Genomic DNA, 18,390 nt, shown 5'->3' on the forward strand with positions numbered 1-18,390 from the left:
CGCCCCTGCCCCCAGAATGCCTCAGGAAACATTTTCCTGATGAGCAGATTTTCAGTTAGTGACAGAGAGTCACCCCGAGTAAGCCGAGTCGTTCTGGTGCCAGGGCTGGAGCCCACTGGCCAGGAGAGGCCACGGGACCACGCTGACCTACGGGTGGGGAAGGGACCCACACAGCACGGACCTGGTGCGATTTGATGCTGTGACCAGAGCTCAGGCCCTAGTCCCCTGCACAATTCTGCCTGGCCAGTTGTGTTTCCAGGGTAGGATTTCCTGGTGTGAGGGTTGGATTGTGTCCCCCCAGAATTCATATGGTGAGTCCTAACCCTCAGGACCTCAGAATGTGACTGTATTTGGAGATACGGGGTCTTTACCAAGTTACAGTGGGGTCACTGGGGTAGGCCCTAATCTAATATGACTGATATCCTTAAAAAAGGGGGGAAACTGGGCACCCAGAGGCACACGGGGAGAACACCACGAAGGCAGAAATCAGGGTGAACTTCTACAAGCCAAGGAGTGACACAGCTTGCCAGCAAGCGACCAGAAGCTGGGGGAGAGCTTGGGACAGATTCTCCCTCTCAGCTTCAGAAGGAACCAAGCCTGCTGACACCTTGATCTCGGACTTCTGGCCTCCAGACTAAGACAGAATAACTCTCTGTTGTTTAAACCACTCAGTCTATGGTACTTTCTTACGGCCGTCCTAGCAAAGTAATACACCTGGTGTAAGGACACCTGGAATAAGCAGAAACGTTGCCTGGGCGTCTCCAGTGGGCAACTGCGCATTCTTTGGAGCTCACCCTTCTGGGTCATCTGATTCTAGCTCTTCCTTGCCTTTGAGCTATCTTATGGTTGTAGAGAATGAGTGACGATGCAAATTATTTTTGTCTCTGGACTCTGTGATGGAGGGACAGCCCTCACCCCATGGTCCCCAAATCCTCCCACCCAAGGCCAGATTTGCACAATTTGCAAGTTCCCGCCAATATTCCTGCCTATATAGGTGTGTGTTCTTTGCATTTTCCTCTGAACTGGCTGGAGCGTCTTACCAGTTCCCTCGCTCAACTAACAAGCTCAGGAAGCTGCTGGCCACCTGCTGATTGCACGTCTGCCTGAGAGTCACGATTCCTTCTTTGGTCAACATTATCTTTTGACATTGGCCATGGCTGCCACGTCCCTGTTGCGTTGTGCTGGGATCCTTGAGGAGGAGCCGTCACAGCTGGGGCAGCGTCTCCCACCCTGATCTTTTAGGGACTTAATTGTTGGAATTGTCCTCTTTAGAAAAGCGGGGCTCCGGGGGGGGGGGTGGTGGGATGAACTGAGAGACTGGGATCGACATATATACAACTAATATGTATGAAATAGATAACTAATAAGAGCCCGCTGTATAAAGTCAATAAATAAATACAATAACCAGTGGCAAAACACTCCCCCAAAACAAACAAACAAAAAAACCCCAAATTGCTGACACAGGTGAAAGTAAACAAATAAAATTATTGTTAATTTTTTAAAAATTTAAAAATAAAATAAATAAAAACAAAACCACGAGCCATGAAATAGAGAGAGACACAGAGAGAGAGAAAGTAGATAGATAGAAAGATAGGAACGCACATCTTTCTTCAGCGTTCTAGTGACTGATTCCTCTCCCTTTCCCTTCAGCCTAGGAGTTCACAGTGGTTTGTTGTTAATTAGTCCCCTGGATACTTAAGGATCTTTTTAAAATAGTACTTTTATTAAACCGCTCTTGAAATCTTCCTGATTGATACAACTCCCAAATTTGTATCTCTACCTATAACCTCTCCCACAAACTCCAGATTTGTTTACAAAACACTCACTTGTTATTCTCAGAAGTCATTTTGAAAATACCTCAAAATCAGCATGCACGAAACTGAACTTTCGCATTTCCCCCAAATACCATCTCTGCCAGAGCCTTCCCCGTGTTATTCAATGGCAACTTCATCTGGGAGTTGCTTTAGCCACTCATTATATCTTATGATCCAACAATTCTTTTTTTTTTTTTTTTGCGGTACGCAGGCCTCTTACTGCTGTGGCCTCTCCCGTTGCGGAGCACAGGCTCCGGACGCGCAGGCTCAGCGGCCATGGTTCACGGGCCCAGCCGCTCCGCGGCACGTGGGATCCTTCCGGACCGGGGCACGAACCCGCGTCCCTCGCATCGGCAGGCGGACTCTCAACCACTGCGCCACCAGGGAAGCCCCCAACAATTCTTTATTAGATGCACACCCCTGAGAAGTTCTTGCACGGGTACCCCAGGAGACATGCAAAAGAATATTAATATCATGTCTATAATCCTTGCAAAGAAAGAACAGTCTAAATCTCATTAAGAGTAGATTGGATAAAATGCTGGAGAGGGTGTAGAGAAAAGGGAACCCTGTTGCATTGCTGGTGGGAATGTAAATTTGTACAGCCAGTATGGAGGTTCCTTAAAAAACTAAAAACAGAACTACCATATGACCCAGCAATCCCACTACTGGGCATATACCCCGAGAAAACCATAATTCAAAAAGAGTCATGTACCACAATGTTCATTGCAGCACTATTTACAATAGCCAGGACATGGAAGCAACGTAAGTGTCCATCGGCAGATGAATGGAGAAAGATGTGGCACGTGTGTACAATGGAATATTACTCAGCCATAAAAAGAAACGAAATTGAGTTATTTGTAGTGAGGTGGATGGACCTAGAGTCTGTCATACAGAGTGAAGTAAGTCAGAGAGAAAAAAACAAATACCGTATGCCAACACATATATATGGAATCTAAAAAAAAAAAAAAAAGGTCCTGATGAACCTAGGGGCAGGCCAGGAATAAAGACGCAGATGTAGAGAATGGACTTGAGGACACGGGGAAGTAAGCTGGGACGAAGTGAGAGAGTGGCATGGACATATATACACTACCAAATGTAAAATAGACAGCTAGTGGGAAGCAGCTGCATCACACAGGGAGATCAGCTCGGTGCTTTGTGACCACCTAGTGGGGTGGGATAGGGAGGGTGGGAGGGAGATGCAAGAGAGAAGGGATATGGGGACATATGTATACATATAGCTGATTCACTTCGTTATACAGCAGAAACTAACACAACATTGTAAAGTAATTATACGCCAATAAAGATGTCAAAAAAAAAAAAGGGTAGATTGGATAAACAGTGGTTATACAGATGGAATAGTATACAGCCCTTGAAACGAGTGAACCTCAGTACTGTGCAGACTCATAAATGGATGTCTCAAACCAAAGATTAGGTTAAAAGAACAAGACTCAATAAAATTCAAGTATTGTTTTAAAACAGTGAAAAGTAAAATATATATATTATTTGAGATTTCAAATCTAGATGGTAAAACTATAAGGAAGGGCAAAGGAATTACAAAACAAAAAACAGAAGTCAGGATATGTTTATTTCTGGTTAGAGAAAAAGAAAAGCATTTATGAAAGGGGACAGTGGGTTTGAAAGGTAATGGCATTGTTCTATTTCCCAAGATTGATAAGTATATTTATATTCCTTTTATTATTATATAAATGTATGTATATGCTATCTGCTCCCTTGCAGATAGATAATGTTTCATAATAAAAAGTTACACAATTAAAAAAAACGGGGCTCAGGCATGAAGAACCATGGTTCCTCCAGTCTTGGCCCTGGGCACCCACTGTGTGCTGGGAGCCTTCCACACGCAGCTCATTGCCTCCTCTGCAGAATCCCAAGAGATGTACGAAGTCCCCACTGAAGGCAGGGAGCTGGATCTCAGGGAGGTCAAGTGCTCTCATCCACATTCACACGGCAAGTGGCAAAGCCAGACTCCACCCCCAGCACTGTGGACTGCAAGCCCAGGGCTCTTCTGACTACACCACAGTGCTCTCCTTTACACAGAAAAAGAAATACCACTTGGGTGGGCCCTAAGATGGTCCTGGGGGATCCTCTCTTCCTGGTGTTTGTGTCTTCCTGTGACCCCCTCCCCTTGTGTGTGGGCAGGACCTGAGACTTGCTTCTAACCAATACACTAGACAAGGGTGATGGGAAGATGCTTCTGGGATTACCTTCCATAACAGTGTAACTTTTGTCTGCCTAGCAGACTCTATTCCTTGCTGGCTTGGATGAAGCAGCTGCTGTTTTCCTCTCTGGACAGGTCCATGTGGCAAGAAACTGAAGGGGCTCCAGTCAAGAGCCAGCAAGGACCTGAGGCCCTCAGTCCATCTGCCCACAATGATGTGCGCTTGGAAGTGGATCCTTCCCCAGTGAAGCCTTCAAATGAGACCCCAGCCCTGACGGCCACTCGTGACAGGCCCTGAGGCAGAGGACCCAGTCAAGACACGCCCAGATTCCTGACCCACAGAAATTTGAGATAATGTATGTTGTTTTCAGACACTAAGTTTGGGATAATTTGTTATGAAGCAATAGCTAACCAATACACCATGCCTCAGAAGCACTCGTTCATGCATTCAACAAATATTTCCTTGCCAGGCACTAGTACAGGTGCTCGGTATACATCAGTGAACAAAACAGAGTAAAATTCCTGTTCTCCTGGAGAGTAGATTCTAGTGTTTATGTGTGTGTGTGTTGGGGGTGGGAGTGCTGGATGATAGACATAATAAACAAGCTACATAGTCATACAGTTACATCATATGTTACATGTATCTACACAAGTACCACAGAGGAGGAAGCAGGGTGAGGACAGGGAATGGGTTGGGAGTTTGCAATTTTAAACCTCTTCTGAGAAAGTGATGTTGAGAAAGATTTCAGGGAGTGAGGGAGAAAGCCATGCAGATATCTTTGGGAAGAGTGCTTCAAGCACAGGGAATAGGCAGTGCAAAGGCCCTGAGGCTGAATCATGCTTGCAGAGAGCAAGGAGCCGCAAGGTGGCAGACTGGAACACAGTGGGTGAGGGGAAGGATGGTGGGATCTGAGGTCAGAAGTGCAGAGGGGAGAGAGATCCGGGAGACCCTCAGGGGCTCTGCATGGACTTTGCTTTTGCTCTGAATGAGATGGGTAACACTCGGAGGGGTTGAGCACAGCAGTGATGAGGTCTGACATATTTTTAAAAGGATCATCCCCTACTCATCGCTGGTGACTTCCTGCTCACCTATGCAAACTGAAGCAGCTTACACACATCAGCCACACTGGCCGCCATAACAAGCCAAGAGACTTGCCCTTATTTTTAGGTGTTTTTCTCACTCGTTTTTCTTACCAAAGCCCCAGATCCCAGCCATCCTCTGAGGATGGCCCAAGCCCTGCCTGCCCCCGTCACCTCCTCCAGCCTTCACCCCATAATCTCCCCCACACAGTGCAGCTCCCTGCACCCCATCCAGGCTGCTACAGGCTTTGTGCACTGGCTCATAAGCTCCACCAGGCAGGGTCCAAGGCTCGCCTTTCTCCTACATTCTCCCCAACCCGCTCCAGCTTGAGACAGTGCTGCACAGGGCGGGGCTCTGTCAGGCTGGCCGGCGCCTTGGCAGAGTTCTTTCTGCCTTTGCTGTGCGTCCCTCAAAGCGTTCCTCCACCTCCCTGCCTGCGCCCACCTACTGTGCCCTCCCCTCCTGGCCTCACAGCACCTACTGTCATCTGGACAGTTCTAGAAACAATTATATGAGGCTTTTCATTTCACACACCTAGACGTGGTCCTTGGGAAAACAGTAGCAAATCTTTATAAAAAAGAAATTGGAAGGAAAGTACTCAGAAGAGCTGCTTGTGCACAAACGTTCCTTTTCTGTTAGTAAACCACCCTGGTGCCACTACTAGGGGGCAGGCTGTGGAGGGAGGCAAATGGAAGCAAAGGAAGCCTTGCCCTCCGTGACCCCACTTCTACCTCATTTTGAATTATTTTTCCTAAAGAGGGCCCCCAAATGTGTGAGCCTCAGAGCCGCAAACCTGGAGGGGATCACCGACGGCACCTGCAGCTCTTCCTCTTTTCTGGAGATGGCCCTGTAGAGAGAAGGAAAGAAAGAGCGGGCAGATCATGGGGGGCACGGGTAGAGGAGACCAGGCGCAGAGGCCAGACTGGCGTGCAGGGCCTGGGCCTCAACTGCCTGGTGACTTGTACCTGGCTATCAGGGGGCTGCACACCCCCAGGTCTTCCTGGTCCGAGATCCCTGCTGCCTCACACACTTGATGGGAACCAGGTGAAAGCTTCAGCCCTGGGCCAGCACTAGGATGAAGCCAGTGAGGCCAGGGCTGCTGCACCACGCCTGTGACCAGTGCAGACGGTTGGGCCCGAGCTTCGTATAATGCTCTGCTGTCCCTGCCTTAAAATTCTTAATATCCTTTGAACAAGGGACCTGTATTTCCATTTTGCACTGGGCCCTGCACATATAGGTAGCCGGTCTGCATCACTGACATTCTGGGGTCCCCTCCCTCCAACTTTCCAATGGTCAGTGGCTCACTGGCCTCCCCTGAGCCCAAGCGCCGCTACAACTTACTCTCTGGAAAACAGAGCCGTTCTGCAGGGCCACACAGACTGTCTGTGGCTTCCTGGTGTTGCTGGAACCCTGAAGACTTAGAGGAGGGATGTCCTGACGAGCTGTTCACAACTGAACCCACCCCAGGCACCTTTCAGCCACGTGTTCCCGTCCTGGGTCTGCTTCTTCCCGGAGCAGCGCGGGAGCCCTTCTCCAGACAGCGATCCCACACAGGAGGAAGGTTTCTGCAAAAATGTACAGTCAGCCAAGCCCCGTGCCTCTGCACTAGGGAAGGCCTGCCCTTCCCTTAACGTCTTGGAGCGCACGGCCACCGGCGGGGCCCGCGGACGCAAGGCAGCACCGCCTTTGAAAGTCCACCTTGAAATACGACCACACTTTCCGGGTCGCTCTAAGGGAGGCCACTTCACCTAGAGACTGGGCCTTGCGTGGATCACCGGGGGACAGGTGCCTGAGGGCAGAGCGCGAGACCAGAGGCGAGCGTGCTGCAGTGGCTGGAGCCCGGACCAGGCCTAAGGGCGCTCGGGGTCAGGCGGGTCTCTGGGCACAGCCGCCGCGCTCGGGACGCACGTGCGCAGCCGCGGGGAAGAAAGCGGGGGGCTGCCGCGGGCCTGTACACAAAGAGGGCGCTGCGCAGAGTAGGGGCCTGGGCGCCAAACACCCGCGCGGCCCGGCCTCCGAGGGCAGCCCGGGGGGCCGGGCCCCGCGGCGCCCTGGCGCGCGAAGAGGACCCGAGGCTCCTCCCGCGGATGGTACAGCCCGCCCTCCCCGCCGGACCATCGCGAATGGTCTCGCCCACCCGAGCCCCACCACACACCTCCCCCGGCCGCTGAGGGGCGAGCGGAGGGGGCGTGGCGAGATAAGGCCACGCCCCCATCTGCGTAGTAGTGAGGCGGGGCTCGCGGCCAGCGGGGTGGGCCTCTCCTCGCGCCGCGGCGCAGCGGTCGTGGGCGGGGCCCGACTGGGGAGCGAGGCGGGGGTGGGGCCGGCCGCCGCCAGCCCCCGGCTCACTCTCCGCCCCCGGCGCCAGGCCCCGCCCCCGGCCGCCGCGGCGCCGGGACGGGGCGGGGCCCGGGCCCGGAAGGCCCCGCCCCCTCTGTGAATATTGATGCGGCGCGCGTCGGCGTCGCCCTCCTCCCATTGAGCGAGGCTGTGTCGCGTGGCCCAGCGTCGGCGTGACGGTTGGACGCGGGCGCGGCACTGCGGGTCCCGATTGCTGCAGCCGCTTGTCAGTGTGATGAAGATTGGCACCCAGGTAAGCTGTCACTCAACCGCTCTGCCGCCGCCGCCGCTCCGCCGCCCCGTCACTATCAATCACGCCGGCCTGCAGGCGCCGCGGCCACCGCCCCGCCGCCGCCGCCCGGGTCTCCGCGGGTTGCCGCCGCCCGGGAGGGCCGCGCCAGACTCGCCGCCCGGGGCAGGGGGCGGGGAGGGGGCGCGGGTGGGGGAGGGGAGCCGCGGCCGCGGGGAGGGGCGCTGTCCGCCGGGCCGGCGCGGGGGCGCGCCCCGCTTGTTTTTCGGTGTGGGCTTAGGGACGCGGAAATTTCTGGAAGGCTCCGCCGCCGCCGCCGCCGCGCGGGGCCCGTGGTGAGGCGCGCGCTCCTAACCGTCCCTCTCGGAGCGCGGCGCGCGCCCCTGCGCGGGCGGGGCGGGGGGCGCGGGGGCGCGCGGCGGGGGCGGGGCCCAGGCTGAGGCGGCGCGCGGGGGCGGGGCCTGGAGCGGGCGCGCGCGGGGGCGGGGCCGGCGTCGCGGGGGCGGCGGGGGTGCTTCGGAGGGTCACCGAGGCACTGCGTTGGCCGTCGCCGAGTCCGAGGCTGGGAGGGATCCGGGTGCCCGGTGTCTGGAATGAGTGACAAATGCGTCGCGAGTAATAAACAGCCGATGTGAAGTAGAGGCCTGGGCGCGTCGGGCACGGTCCGGCCACTCTCTGGAATTCCACATTCCTTTAGAAAGAGATCGTGAGTCACTTCAGAAAAGGCAGGGAGCGTTAGTCTGCTTTATATCATCGTCAGGGCTGTCGAAACGCCGTTTTGTTAGCGGTTCCAAGCCTCGGCCAGCCAGGTTCTCCTTCTTGAAGTTTGACTCCTAGAATGCGTCTCAGCGCGTGCTGCTGGGGTCGGAGTCCCGGACGGGGGCGACGCGGGGCGGGGCGGACTGGGGGCGCGGGTAAGGGCAGAAGGCAGATCCTTGCGGGGGGGATACCTATACATGCGCGAATATGCATTTGGTAAATTTGATCGCACACCTGCAACCATCCAGGATACATTTGCCATTCGTAAGAGGGTTGAAATTAATTTTGATCCCAAGACTTAGGTTTTTTTGTTTTTGTTTTTTTGCGGTACGCGGGCCTCCCACTGTTGTGGCCTCTCCCGTTGCGGAGCACAGGCTCTGGACGCGCAGGCTCAGCGGCCATGGCTCACGGGCCCAGCCGCTCCGTGGCATGTGGGATCTTCCCGGACCGGGGCACGAACCTGTGTCCCCTGCATCGGCAGGTGGACTCTCAACCACTGCGCCACCAGGGAAGCCCCAAGACTTAGTTTTTAATAGAAACTACTGGTTTTTCCTTAGGAAGGGAGTGCTTTCTACTTTATGGTAAATGAAACGCTCAGCTTTCGTTGGGTATACTTGTATGATTTTTCCTGACATATTGGAAAGGGATTTATGTATTTATATAATACATAATTTTACATGAAGTATTTTGAATATTGTATGGAAGAATCGCAGTGAAATGTAAACATTTTGCCAGTCAGTCATTGGTGATACTCTCAAGTCTAGTTGTACCTGCATTTGGAAGATGGCTCACTGACTCAGATCTGCCTCGCATCATTTTTTTTCTTAATTTACCGAGCGTGGAGAGTGGTATGTAGATCGTTTAGTTACAGTATTTGGTTGAATCAGCGATGCACGGCTGTGTGATATTGACTGACACAGGGCTTTCGGAAGGCAGCAGTGGAAGGACTCTTCCTGCTTCAGAGATTTACAAGTGGGAATTGAAATATGGTAGGTGAAGTACGATTCGGAAGATTAACGTTCTGTGCTGAGGATTTAAGTGTCAGCACTAATGGAACTGGGTGTAAACAGCTGTCCTCAGTGTCCTGCATTTACATTTCCGTATCAGTGTGTTGTGACTTCAGGAAAGTATTACTTAGGATTAGTGAAAGGTAACATTCTGGTTATAACTTTCGCTTTTGTTTCAAACTAATTGAAACTGTTTAGAAGAAAACCTTGAAACTTCTGGACTGATGCAAATCATGCGCCCCAGGGGACCTTTCCCTGCGCTCTGCTCGTCTCCAGACCCCTCCTCTCCTCCTACAAATGGTTTAGAAAAAATAAGAGAGGATCAAGAAGAGAACCTATTACACTGAAATACAGTTATCAAAATACTGAACCAAACTGGTGATAAATTTCTTTACATGCTATTTAGTAGCTCACTTAGTAACAGATTGAACACTGGCTCTAATAATTTCTTCTTGAGTATATGATGCTAATGCTTTGTGCAAATACCTGCGGTTTCTGTTGGTGAAGAAGTCACAGGTGCTCTCCAGGATTTCACGTCTGCCGGTGGAATTGAGTGAGTGTTAAATTTCAGCCAGATGTTATTGCAAATAAAGATGTGATTTTTTTTCTCATTCAGGTTCACAGAGACCAAGTTAAGGACCTCTGCACTGGAAGGCTGTTTACTCTCAGCCCATCCCTTAGTAGGAATATGTATGTGCCTCCTTCTTCCTTCTTCACATGGTTATACTGATGGCAAGGGTGACGAGGAAGTAAAAACAGTGCAGCGAGGGAACCCAAAGCTTCACAGTATGGGGTCATGGTGGGGTGAGGCCACGTGGGTTTACTGCCTGACAGCAGTTGTGATGACTCACAACTGTGATGGGTTACTGTTCTGTCTTGTACAATCTGTTTAGGAAGACGTGGAAAGTGAAATATAGTGTAGAAAAGGTTCAGTTTGGAAATTGTTAGAATAAACATTCAAGGGCTGGGAGGCATGGTTGTTTGGTTGGAAAGGGCTGGCTGCAAAGGGCCGCATCAAATGAGGCCCCTCCGGCCGTGCTGTCTGCCTTCCAGCGAGTGGACAGGGCGCCTAGCTGCTGTGCCCTCGCCAGCAGCCGCGCCTAGTGTCGGTGTGTCAGCCCCGCTGGTCTAGTCACTGTTTCTGGGAGTTTCACTCACAGAGGGCCTGGTACTGACCCAGCAGACCTGCCGTCTGACGAGGTGGTTGTAGACTCCTGATGCAGAAGCACTGTGGCCCTGAGGATGCGTCTGGGGGACTTGGGGAGGGGACAGAGCAGCTGCTTCTTTCCATCTAGGATTCCTTGGGGAAAAGGGTCCTACAGCTTTGTCAGAATCTTGAAAAGTACTGATCAGTCACGTTGCAGGATTGAGGGCCAGTGAGTTAGTGAACCTTTCAGATGCCCTTTGTCTTGAGTCTTCCCTTCAGTGTTGGCGTGTGCTCGTCCTGACGGGTCCAGCAGCAGGCCTTGTCATCCCTCCCCTCAGGGTGAGCTGCTCAGTATGGGGTGATGCGCTCCTGTCTGGGGGATTATTTCTGTTCAGGGCGACCCTGCCACCCAAATGGTGTGTGTCATTTGGTGTAACCTCTGGCCTAGCAGAGCCTTGTTGGTGGCAGGCTGCAGGGCACGTGGTGGGAATTGCCTTTATCGTTTGTGTCTGTCTTTGATGGACGCCTGGCTGTTGTAGTCAGGCCCCAGGACGGCAGGGAGCGGGCCGACTTCAAGTCCGGGGGTTTAGGGTCACACAGGAATAAGGAAAAAAGGAATCCAGCGGGGTCCAGGGACCAAGGTAGTGCTGGGCCTTGGGGCTGATGGAACTGCGGCTTGGGCCCTGGCGGGATCCGGCTGCCACCCTGGTCTTGACCTTCCCTGTTCACTTCCACTGTTGCTCTTAACGACTGACTGCTTCTGCACACTGTCTGCTGCATGTTCTCCGTTTCCCAGCTCTGCCCATCTCATCCTCTTCCTGTTTCCCAGCACACATCCTGGAGACAGGGTGACAGCTCTCTCGCCTTCCACCGTGTCTCCCAGGTGCTGACCTGGGCTCCAGGGGCTCCTGATCCCCGAGCTCTCCCCAGGGAGGGGTGGGCTCCTTTCAGCAGGGTCTGCAGTGGTGGGTGGGGTCACTCGGAAGGGACTGTGGATGGTAGGAATTGTGATCGCAGCTTCCTGAACAGTCTGATCGGACTTGCAGAGATAATGCCTTCACGAGAGTCTGGCAAGCCCTCACTATATGTCACATGTTGTCTGAGACATTTTACCAAAGTTTGTATTTTTTTTTTTTTGCGGTACATGGGTCTCTCACTGTCATGGCCTCTCCCGTTGTGGAGCCCAGGCTCCGGACGCGCAGGCTCAGCGGCCATGGCTCACGGGCCCAGCCGCTCTACGGCATGTGGGATCTTCCCGGACCGGGACACGAACCCGTGTCCCCTGTGTCCGCAGGCGGACTCTCAACCACTGCGCCACCAGGGAAACCCCCAAAGTTTGTATTTTTTTTTTTGCATTAAAAATCAGGAATTTAACTTTGCGATAGTCTAAGTTCAGTTATGTGTTTGTGCACAGTTTTTTTTAAAAACAAATACGTGGGCTTCCCTGGTGGTGCAGTGGTTAAGAATACGCCTGCCAATGCAGGGGACACGGGTTCGAGCCCTGGTCCGGGAAGATCCCACATGCTGCAGAGCAACTAAGCCCGTGTGCTACAACTACTGAGCCTGCGCTCTGGAGCCCGCGAGCCACAACTACTGAGCCCACGTGCCACAACTACTGAAGCCCGTGTGCCTAGAGCCCGTGCTCCACAACAAGAGAAGCCACCACAATGAGAAATGAGAAGCCCGCGCATCACAACGAAGAGTAGCCCCTGCTTGCCACAACTGGAGAAAGCCCGCGCGCAGCAACGAAGACCCAACGCAGCCAAAAATAAATAAATAAAAAAGAACCCTATAAAACAAATATTTATTTCAGTACAATTTATTGCAGCCTAAGTGAAACACCCCTGTGATCCTCTACAGCAGGCGTTCAAAGCTGGGGCCCCGCTGACATTTGGGGCTGGGTACTTCGTGTCCTGTGCGTTGTGGGATTTTAGCAGACACCAGAGGAACCCCCACCCCCAGTTGTGACGACCAAAAATGTCTTCAGCTATCACCAAGTGTTTTCTGGGGGACAAAAATCCCCCCTGGTCGAGAAGTACTGACCTAGAATGGCATTTCCCAAAATGCCTTGTGTGGAACCCGAGTTTCATGGGATGGGCATAAATTTTTACACATTCATCAGTTCAGCTCCTTTGAGTTGTGTTTTTAGTCAGTGTTATTACATATGTTTTCATGTATTTACATAATTGACACATTTCTCATTTTAAATATTTGCCTACAGTCTCTTTATTTTCTGGCCGTGCCCGATGTTGTGAAGCCTTTCAAGCGTTTAGGTCTTGTTGTTTCCCATGTTTATTTGATCATCCTCTGGGCTGCCAAGCTGAGCGCCAGCCCGATCAGGATAGGGATGGTGCTGCCAGGCCGACGTCCACGGTGCTCTGTCCCTGAGCTCAGACGGTGCCCTAGGGAAAAGATGGTCCCAAGAAAGAGCCCTTGCCTTGAAGGGTGGGGGTTCCTGTTTTTCCTACAACATATTCATTGACCGTCAGTAGCAAGTATGTCATGAAAGTTTTAAATAGCAGTGTTTAGTGATGCCGGTGATAGTCATGGCCCTAAAGACAGAGCTGTGGTGTGAATCGAATCTATCAGCTGTGAAAGGCCATTCAGCCCAGAATTTACTGAAATGGGTTCTGAAACCATTAAACACCTTTGTTGTTAGAATTTTGCTGTGTCTCTTGGGGACATAGGTGGTTGGCTTGGAAATATTTTGGGGGGATAGATTTTAACAGGATTTAACGCCTGATTGTATTTGAATATTAAACTTCAAGTGGTACCTCCCAAAATCTTGCTTGAAAAATAAAGTGATATCTTGCTAAATGTTTTCCTCAGAATGAGTTCTTGACTGAACACCGCCCTGGGATGGGACATGGAGCCAGGACAGAAGGCAGGGGACACTTGGCTGGTGTTCTCGAGTGGCAGTCACCTCAACCCCACACACAGGAGGAAAACTGATTGCACTGTAGTGACGTACAGCTGGTGTCCTGCACGGTGTCTCGGAAAGGATCTGGTTTTCTGAATATAGAATTTTGAGAGTCTTGGGTTCCTTGACAGCTTTCTTAGCTTTATTAGTGCACAGGTTTGGTTTAGAAAAGGATCATCAATTAAATGTTCTGGGAAAGATAAGCAACTGCCCCCTAAAATCTAGAGATATAGTTTATATTGTCTCCCAGCCGTTTTCTGGCTTCATAACCGGCTCTCACAGCCACTGAGACTGAAATTACCCCAGAATTTCCTGTGTTTCTCGGTTAGTGGAATTGGTGGAACTCTTAGAGCAGCTTCTGAGAGCAGCTGGGGAGTGCCCTGCTGGGAAACTGAAGCCTAGCTGGGTGGGCGTGGCAGCCTGGGAGGGAGGGAGCTGCCTGGACGCACCAGCATGTGTGTGGATTAAATGAAAAGTGCAAGAGACTTGACATCACCGAAACTGAGTTAGAGAGTGCGCTGTAGCTGGGGTTATATTTGTCAAGTACAACATGTCTCTTGGGACAGCTAAACTTTAGGCCTGGGGTTGGCAAACTGCAGGCCTATGGGCCACGTCCCACTGTGGCCTGTTTTTGTACAGCCCTAGAGCCATACATAGTACATTTTAGAGGAAAAAGAAGATGGGGACCTCCCTGGTGGTGCAGTGGTTAAGAATCCGCCTGCCAGTGCAGGGGACACGGGTTCGAGCCCTGGTCCGGGAAGATCCCACATGCCACGGAGCAACTAAGCCCGTGCACCACAACTACTGAGCCTGCGCGCCTAGAGCCTGTGCTCCGCAATGAGAAGCCCGTGCACTGCAACGAAGAGTAGCCCCTGCTCGCAGCAACTAGAGAAGGCCCACGCGCAGCAATGAAGACCCAACACAGCCAAAAATAAATTAATAAATTTAAAAAAAAATAAAAAGGGATATGACTACAAATATGAAAATTTTACAAGTGAGAACATCCATGTACAATTTGATGGCAGTAAATCTGAAAAGCTGTGCATAGTTTATGAAGAAGATATAAATGATCAGAATTGACCTTGGAGGGACTTCCATGGTTACGCAGTGGATAAGACCCCGAGCTCCCAATGCAGGGGGCCCAGGTTCGATCCCTGGTTAGGGAACTAGATCCCACATGCATGCCGCAACTGAGAGTTTGCATGCCGCAGCTAAGGAGTCCGCCTGCCACAACTAAGACCCAATGCAACTAAATAAATAAATAAATAAGAATTGAACTTGGAGGTAGAAAACTTGTACAGACCAGCAACTTTAGATGAAATGGAGAAAGGTAGTCAAGATTTATCTTTTTAAATTTTTTTTAGTAATTCTTTTTTAAAAAATTTTTATTTATTTATGGCTGTGTTGGGTCTTCGTTGCTGCGCACAGGCTTTCTCTAGTTGTGGTGAGCGGGGGCTACTCTTTGTTGTGGTGCACGGGCTTCTCATTGCAATGGCTTCTCTTGTTGTGGAGCACGGGCTCTAGATGTGCGGGCTTCAGTAGTTGTGGCATGCAGGCTCAGTAGTTGTGGCTCGTGGGCTCTGGAGCGCAGGCTCGGTAGTTGTGGCGCATGGGCTTAGTTGCTCTGCGGCATATGGGATCTTCCCAGACCAGGGCTCGAACCCGTGTCCCTTGCGTTGGCAGGCGGATTCTTAACCACTGTGCCACCAGGGAAGTCCCAAGATTTATCATTTTAGAAAGGCACTGGCGTGAGTTAGGTCAGATTTTCATGGAACAGATACTTACTGTGTTAAATGTAACAACCATTCACTAACAAAATTACTGTGCACCTGCTGTGTACTAGACATTGCCACGGCGGTGGGGAGTATAATGGTGAACAAAACAGACACGGCTCCTTCCTGCCAGGAAGTAGTAAAGGCACAGGTTAATCCGAGGCCCATCGGAATAATGTAAGATTACAGCTGTAGGAAAGACTGTAAAAGGGAGGCATGTTTTGCTCTGAGATGTGGGTCGGAGGTCAGGGGCAGCTCTTCTAAGATGGGGATGACTGATGTGAATGGTCCAGGGGAACAGGAGTGGGCGAGGGGATGAGGATTAGGGTGACCAGTCCAGATGGGGGCGGGAACTGTGCTCAGAGGCTTTGGGGGTTGGGGGAAGCCCAGGGCTCTGAAGAACCTGGAAGGGCCTGGTATGCTTGCGGTGCGGAGAGTGGGGCGATGGGGGGCGGGGAGGGAGGAGCACAGTAATGACCCAGTCATGCTGCCTTACAAGTTATCATCTGTATCTTGTAGGCAGTGGGAATCCTCTGAAGGGTTTTAAGTGGGTGTGTCTTGATCAGATTTGGGTTTCCAGAAGATCCCTTTGAAGACTTGGAAACACACCCATGTCCACAGAGGGGCTGGTTAAATAACTGCACTGAGTCTGCTACACCTGTAGTACTCACTCTGCAGCTGTAAACAGGAGTGAAGGTGATGACAGCCTGCTGGGAAGCACCTTTAGGATGTGGTAAGTGAGAAAAGGAAGGCCCGGAGCTGAGAAGAGTGTGCACTCTTATCTGAGAGAGGGTATGACTATTTGCTTATGATAAAAAAGCTTAAACCCCAGACTATTAAAATGAGTTCCTTATTGGAGAGGGAGGGGACAGGGTTATAGATTAGGTTTCAAACGTATCTTCTATAGTAAAATTAAATCAAAAGGAGGGGGGAGGACTACCTAAAAATTAAAGCAAAATGAATCAAAAGAATCTAACTAGGGCTCCCTTGCCTCCTTGCTTCTAAGATGACCAAGAAAAGAAGGAAAAATGGTCATGTCAAAAGGGGCCGAGCCAGCTGTGCCCAATGCATGCCCAAGAATAAGCCCATTAAGAAGTTCGTCATTCGGAACATAGTAAAGGCCGAAGCCGTCAGGGACTTTTCCGAAGCAAGTGTTTTCGACACCTGTGTGCTTCCCAAGCTATATGTGAAAGTACGTTACTGTGTGAGCACAGCATGGTAGTCAAGAATGGTTCTCGGGAAGCCAGAAGGTTGGAACACTCCCACCCTGACTTAGACCTGCAGGTGCTGCCCCATGGCCTCCACCAGAGCCCAAGTAAGGAGCTAAGTCCTTAAAGACTGAAGAAATACTATTCTCTGAAAACACAATAACATGGAAATTATACTTAAAAAAAAAAAAAAAGAAAAGAGGACTTCCCTGGTGGTCCAGTGGTTAAGAATCCGCCTGCCAACGCAGGGGACATGGGTTCGATCTCTGGTCCGGGATGAGCCCACATGTCCCGGAGCAACTAAACCCGTGCACCACAACTACTGAAACCTGTGCACTTAGACCCCGTGCTCTGCAGCAAGGGAAGCCACCACAATGAGAAGCACACGAACCAAAACGAACGAAGAGTAGCCCCCGCTCGCCGCAACTAGAGAAAGCCCACGCACAGCAACAAAGACCCAGCACAGCCAAAAAAAAAAAAAAGAAAGAAAGAAAGAACAAGAACCTAACTAGGAATTGAATTGGTGGCTTAAGTACACAGAGAATTATTATTTCCAGTGACTTCAAAACAACTTGGATTGTACATCTATCCTAGTGGGATAAATCCTAAAGACAAAGAAACTACAAAGAAATCTTAAACAATTTTTAGTACTTGTATTGTTAGTAGTAATATTCATATTATTTTGAAACTATATATATATATATATATACACACACACACATATAAAGTGATAAATAGGTCATTATGTTACTGTCATTTGGAAATTATTTTCAGGGTAAGAAAAGAGATATACAAATATTAATTTGAAGTAAAGTAAATACCCTGTAATCCCAAATTTGAATTGGAGGTATCAGTGTTATTTTGTCTGTACAAAATTTTTATGAGAAAACATTTCTTATCCCTGTCCATTGGAAAGGTTAGAAACAGTGACCAACCAGTAGCAATGAGCACACAGCACCTGGATTGTGGTTTCTACGTATCATTTCCCATTGGAATCAAAGCCCCTCGGATCAATGGCAAAGTCTGGGTTTGACATAGAAAATAAACAATATGAGCCTGGAGTATCTCGTTTTACCTGAAAGCAAGAAAGCTATCAAGAATTACTAGAGGGCTTCCCTGGTGGCGCAGTGGTTGAGAGTCCGCCTGCCGATGCAGGGGACGTGGGTTCGTGCCCGGGTCCGGGAAGATCCCACATGCAGCGGAGCGGCTGGGTCCGTGAGCCATGGCTGCTGGGCCTGCGCGTCCGGAGCCTGTGCTCCGCGGCGGGAGGGGCCACAGCGGTGGGAGGCCTGCGTACCGCAAAAAAAAAAAAAAAAAAAAAGAGTAGAGTGCGTTAAAAGCTGCAGGAGGTAACTGAAGGGGCTTACATTGGAAAAAGATGGGATAATTTGGAACATCAGAAAATATATACATATATAAAAAAGCTGTACTTATTATTTTTTTTTTTTTGCGGTACGCGGGCCTCTCACTGTTGTGGCCTCTCCCGTTGCGGAGCACAGGCTCCGGACGCGCAGGCCTAGCGGCCATGGCTCACGGGCCCAGCCGCTCCGCGGCATGTGGGATCTTCCCAGACCGGGGCACGAACCCGTGTCCCCTGCATCGGCAGGCGGACTCTCAACCACTGCGCCACCAGAGAAGCCCTGTACTTATTTTTTACATGTTTAAACCCGTGGATCACAGCCTCACTGGTCACTATTTGAGAACGCTAGGGAACCAGCACGTTACTCTGAAAATTGATAGCAGAGGGAAAGCAGCAAAGCCTTAAGAAACCCCATCACTGGGGCTGCAGTGTGGAGAATGGACTTGGGGGACGGGTGGGGTTGGGAAGAGTGGCCATGGGGGAGAGGTCCGGAGGCATTACGGGGAGCTCAGGGGATGGAGGTGTGATGGTTGGTGATTGTTCTGTAAGCTTAGTT

At 51.0% G+C, this 18,390-nt stretch overlaps 1 protein-coding gene across 3 annotated transcripts in view; it reads left to right on the plus strand.

The window, feature by feature from the left end:
* The first annotated feature begins 7,525 nt into the window (after positions 1 to 7,525).
* PKNOX1 (PBX/knotted 1 homeobox 1) overlaps positions 7,526 to 18,390 on the plus strand; it is a 49,673-nt gene continuing 38,808 nt past the window's right edge. The window contains exon 1 of one of the 3 annotated variants that reach the window (XM_067739583.1): positions 7,526 to 7,664. The gene's annotated coding sequence lies outside the window, so the exon portion shown is untranslated. Of the gene's footprint in view, positions 7,665 to 12,057; positions 16,000 to 18,390 lie in introns of those variants that run through there. The other 2 variants (XM_067739586.1, XM_067739582.1) reach the window with 2 other exon arrangements.

The sequence above is a fragment of the Pseudorca crassidens genome, chromosome 5, assembly GCF_039906515.1.
Source record: "Pseudorca crassidens isolate mPseCra1 chromosome 5, mPseCra1.hap1, whole genome shotgun sequence".
In the NCBI taxonomy this organism is placed as follows: domain Eukaryota; kingdom Metazoa; phylum Chordata; class Mammalia; order Artiodactyla; family Delphinidae; genus Pseudorca; species Pseudorca crassidens.